At 46.8% G+C, this 4,984-nt stretch overlaps 1 pseudogene across 1 annotated transcript in view; it reads right to left on the bottom strand.

The window, feature by feature from the left end:
* Positions 1–201: 201 nt before the first annotated feature.
* LOC307083742 (RNA-binding motif, single-stranded-interacting protein 2-like) overlaps positions 202–4,984 on the bottom strand; it is a 20,973-nt pseudogene continuing 16,190 nt past the window's right edge. Inside the window, exons 6-11 of the transcript XR_013812815.1 lie at positions 4,664–4,757; positions 4,073–4,123; positions 3,812–3,922; positions 3,115–3,195; positions 2,281–2,359; positions 202–1,508 (exon numbers count right to left, since the gene is read on the bottom strand). The product of XR_013812815.1 is annotated as an RNA-binding motif, single-stranded-interacting protein 2-like (transcript). The remainder of the gene's footprint in view (positions 1,509–2,280; positions 2,360–3,114; positions 3,196–3,811; positions 3,923–4,072; positions 4,124–4,663; positions 4,758–4,984) is intronic.

The following is a 4,984-nucleotide window of genomic DNA, read 5'->3' as shown; positions in this document are numbered from 1 at the left end:
AGATTTTCAACCAAAACATGAACACAATCGGCTTGTGCCAAACATAGAAGTACAAATCTAGAAGTGCGGCAACGGCAGCAGCAGGGAAACAAAGTGTTCCAGCTCCCCCTCCTTTCCCCTCCTGACCCCTACTGGTCCCTCCCGACCCCCCACTGACCCCTGAACCCTCCCGACCTCTCCTAACCCCTGACTCCTCCTAACCCCTGACCTCTCCTTACCTCTACTAACCCCTAACCCCTCCTGCAACTCTACTCTCCGGTGTTCATCAGACAGCAGAGATGATGAATTCACCTTTTCTCTTAATGCCAGAAACACATTTCCTCCTGCTCATAAGTAGTCTGTTAGCTCAAAGAAACGATACGATAGTAGTCTGCTGCAGGACCCTAACCTCGGCTCTGTTTTAGTTGGATAGCTGATTTCTTCTAAAGTCTCCTCTGTTAGGTGGTTTTATTTAGATGTTGCTACGCTAAGTGCGACCCCCTTAAAGGGACACTATGAGACCGACGGGACAAAAAAAAAAAAGATGCATTATTATTTTTACTCTAAACCATGAACACACACTTGACCCGGACAGCTGTACCTTCAGATTAGTGTTCATATGGTTAGTGTCCAATGGATTAGTGTCAATGTGGTTACTGTCCGTGAGGAATCCATTAAACTAAACAGATCCGATTCAGATCCTCATTTTCTATTCCTTACTTATTAAAAAAAAATCTTTTTTAGAAGCTTTAGTTAAAGTTAACAGACAAAAGCATTAAATAAGTGCTTGGCTATGAGTGGCGCGTTGTAGAATCGCTTAATAAAGAGCTGCATAAACAAAAGAAAGATAAATAATTATGATTGTCTTTTGTTCAGATGTACATCTGTGTACAATTTCTGCAAATGAATAAAATATAAAGAGCCAACTTTTATTTTGGAATATGAGTGGCTCTTCTGTCCCTGGAGGAGGAGCTGCAAATCGTTTGTTTCGCTACTTTAAATGTCACCAAACACACAAAAAAAGGCCTTAGGTTCAATCTGTACAAACTCTACTCTACTGCTGCAAATAGACAAAAAACTGACAGGAAATAGAAAAAAAAATAAAAGTCTGCATATTTTACAAAAAAAATTAAAGACACATTGTGTTACAACTTGAATCCTTAAATCACTCTGAAACATCCAGAATGCCTTTTTAAAAAATAAGAATTTGTTATATTACGTGCACCAAAATAATGTGTCTTTTCCTTTTTCCTTTTTTTTGTTGTGATTTCCTCAGTTATGAAAATAGATCAAAGCTTCAAAGTAAAAGTTTTCCCTGTGGGAGATTTGACCTCCGGACGAAGAAGTGAAAACTTTAAATGAAGCGATGTTTGTCCTTTTTTATATCTTTGAAAATACACACGTTCCTTTTGTCATCCGTGTTCCTGTCCAACGCTGTGTTTCTTGGAATGGAACATGTTCTACCTCCGAGGAGAACCCTCATTGGTTCAGCTCAGGACGCGCCTGCAGCCCCCTCATTGGTTCGAGAGCTGGAAGAGAAACAACACCTGATTGGTCGTCTTTCAAAGTACTTCCTGTAACAGTCACGGCAATGTGCCTCACTTTATCTAAATTAACCCTAACCCTTACCCTCACCCTATTCATATCAATGTTGAGTATAATATAATAATTATAATATTATATAATTATAAAATAATAATAATAATAATAATAATAATAATAATAATAATAATAATAATATAATATAATATTAGATTATAATATATAATATTTCAGCAAATGAGTATATTCTATAGGCCTACATAGATTAATAATGCATTAATTAAAGCTTCTTAATGATTCTTGGGTGATGCACCAGGAGATGGTGTAGATCAGAGTTTCTCAAACTTTTCCAACTGGGTTAGCAGGGGGTACTTCTACCGAGTACCCCCTGCAGTACTCCAGAGTCCCCTTGGGGGCTTGAGTAACCCCGTTTGAGAACCACTGCTGTGGAGGGTGCTGTCGATGTGTTGGAGGGCCAGTAGAGGGCGCTGTTCCCTCTGGCCTGTGTAATACCCTCAGCCCCCCAGAGACGGGGACTCTGGTCCTGTCGAGGAGCCCTGTCTTTCGGATGAGACGTTAAACCGAGGTCCGGACACCGGTCTCCTGGCTCTTAGTCAACCAGGGCCCCCTAAACCCTCCCTGGTCCCTGGTTGACAGTCTCAGTCCTCAGCTCTCCAGCTTGGGGTGGAGGATCCTCCCACTCTCACTGAGTCACGCGATCAAAGCGTTGAATGAATGGCTGACTGCGGGGGGCCGTACCGTAGCTTCACTTGGTGTGTTGGTAGGAGTAGTTTGAGTGGTCTGCAGGGCTCTCCATGAGCTGCTGACCGCCGTTGTCCTGGGGGGGGGAAGAGATTCAATATGAGCAGGCTGCTCTCTCTCTACTGGAGCCTCCATGACAGGGGACACCCAGCAAGTACATCGGGATGGAGCTTAACAGAACCACCAAACACCTTCTACCGGCACGCCTGTACTGGGCTGTTACTCTCTGACTGTGTCTCCCTCTATCTCTCACTGTATCACTCTCATTCCCTCTCTTTCTTTCTCTCTCTCTCTGTCTTTCTCTCTGTCTGTTTCTGTCTGTCTCTCTCTCTCTGTCTCCTCCCCCCTCTCCCTCATCTCACACTCTCTCTCTCTCTCTCTCCCTCCCTCCCCCTATCCCCCCTCTCTCTCTCTCACACTCTCTCTCTCTCTCTCCCTCTCCCCCCCCTCTCTCTCTCTCACTCTCTCTCTCACACTGTCTCTCTCCCTCCCCTATCCCCTCTCTCTCTCTCTCCCTCTCCCCCCCCCCTCTCTCTCTCACTCTCTCTCTCACACTGTCTCTCTCTCTCACACTGTCTCTCTCTCTCTCTCTCTCTCTCTTCCCTCTCTGTATGTTAAGGTTGGGAGTGAGTTTGCGTTACGAAATCATGTCGTCAGCCTAACTTTGTTAAAGAAATATGTGTTTACAGCATGTCTCAGCGACCGCAGACGAATAAACAAAACCGTGTTCTCAAAGTGGGTTGTGGCTCGCATTCTGAGACAGTTGTTTTCCATCTCATCAAAAGGGTGGAGGGAGGGTGGAGGGAGGGAGGTGGGGTGGGGGGGGCCTACCTCCACGGAGACGCCAGACGGAGGCACGGTGGTGTACTGAGGCATGTACGCCCCCTGCATGGCCGCGCTGGCCGGCATGTACTGCAGGAGGAGACAGGAGAGAGAGAGAGCAAGGGTTACACTGAGTTCAGCTTCACCTCGGAGCTGCTCAGTGTGTGTGTGTGTGTGTGTGTATTCATGTGTGTGTGAGTCTGTCTATGTGTGTGTGTGTGTGTGTGTGTGTGTCTGCATGCCTGTGTGTGTGTGTGTGTCTGTGTGTGTGTGTGTCTATGTCTGTGTCTGTGTGTGTGTGTGTGTCTATGTCTGTGTGTGTGTGTCTGTGTGTGTGTGTCTGTGTGTGTGTGTCTGTGTGTGTGTGTGTGTGTGTGTGTGTGTGTGTGTGTGTGTGTGTGTGTGTGTGTGTGTGCGTCTGCATGCCTGTGTGTGTGTGTGTCTGTGTGTGTGTGTGTCTATGTCTGTGTGTGTGTGTGTGTGTGTCTGTGTGTGTGTGTACCTGTGTGTGTGTGTGTGTGTGTGTGTGTGTGTGTGTCTGTGTGTGTGTGTGTCTATGTCTGTGTGTGTGTGTGTGTCTGTGTGTGTGTGTGTACCTGTGTGTGTGTGTGTGTGTCTATGTGTGTGTGTGTGTCTATGTCTGTGTGTGTGTGTCTGTCTGTGTGTGTGTGTGTGTGTGTGTGTGTGTGTGTGTGTGTGTCCTCACGGTGCCTGTGCTGCCCATGGACATGTGACTGAGCTGCTGGGCGAGGGGACCCATGAGGGAGGTGGGCTGGATGGACATGGCATGTTCCAGCGTGGGGGTCAGCACTGTGCCCTGCACACACACACACACACACGCACACACACACGAGAAAAAAAAAAAAGTTTGTGTATTTTAAATATTATCATATATTACAAATCAACTCCTAAGGAGTGATATAAAGCATCAGTTATTACAGATGTGTTCTCCGTCATCCATACTCACAGCTGGCTGCATGAGGTACGACTGCTGATGCATCCAGGACGGACTGTGGACCTGGAATACACCACAAACCAGTCAGCAAGTACACCACAAACCAGTCAGCAAGCGCACCACAAACCGGTCAGCAAGCACACCACAAACCAGTCAGTAAAGTAGACCACAAACCAGTCAGCAAGTACACCACAAACCAGTCAGTAAAGTACACCACAAACCAGTCAGTCAAACACACCACAAACCAGTCAGCAAGCACACCACAAACCAGTCAGCAAGCACACCACAAACCAGTCAGCAAGCACACCACAAACCAGTCAGTCAAATACACCACAAACCAGTCAGTAAGTACACCACAAAACAGTCAGTCAAACACACCACAAACCAGTCAGTCAAATACATAACAAACCAGTCAGTAAAGTACACCACAAACCAGGCTCATGGGATCTTAGTGTGTGGTAAGTGTGTTCTTATTGTGTGGTTAACGTGTATTTAGTGTGTTCTCAGTTTCTAGTCAGTGTGCTCTGTGTGTAATAAGTGTGTAGTTGCTGTGTGATAGTGTGTAGTTAGTCTGTATAGTGTGTAGTTGTTGTGTAGCTGTACCTGGTAGGACGACACAGGGGAATGCATGTAGGGCGGTAGGGAGCCCTGCTGGATCATCCTGTTGGGAGCCAGGCTGTAGTGGGACGAGTAGAACCTGGAGAACAGAGCAAGGGCGGACACAAGCGGCGACATTAGACTCATTAATTCATAGTTTTGCTGCAGCTCCTCCAGCGGCCACCAGAGGGCAGCAGCACCCTGTTCGGGTTGCAGCTCCTCCAGCGGCCACCAGAGGGCAGCAGCGCCCTGGAGTTAACCTTAGCGACAGGAGAACTTCAGGTTCGGGAGGGGGAGGTTTATATCCCCACTTCCTCCCCGTGGGGG

The sequence above is a fragment of the Pollachius pollachius genome (assembly GCF_949987615.1).
Source record: "Pollachius pollachius genome assembly, chromosome: 12".
Classification (NCBI taxonomy): Eukaryota; Metazoa; Chordata; class Actinopteri; order Gadiformes; family Gadidae; genus Pollachius; species Pollachius pollachius.
Note: the sequence above shows the minus strand (reverse complement) of the source record. Positions and strands in the feature narration are given on the sequence as shown.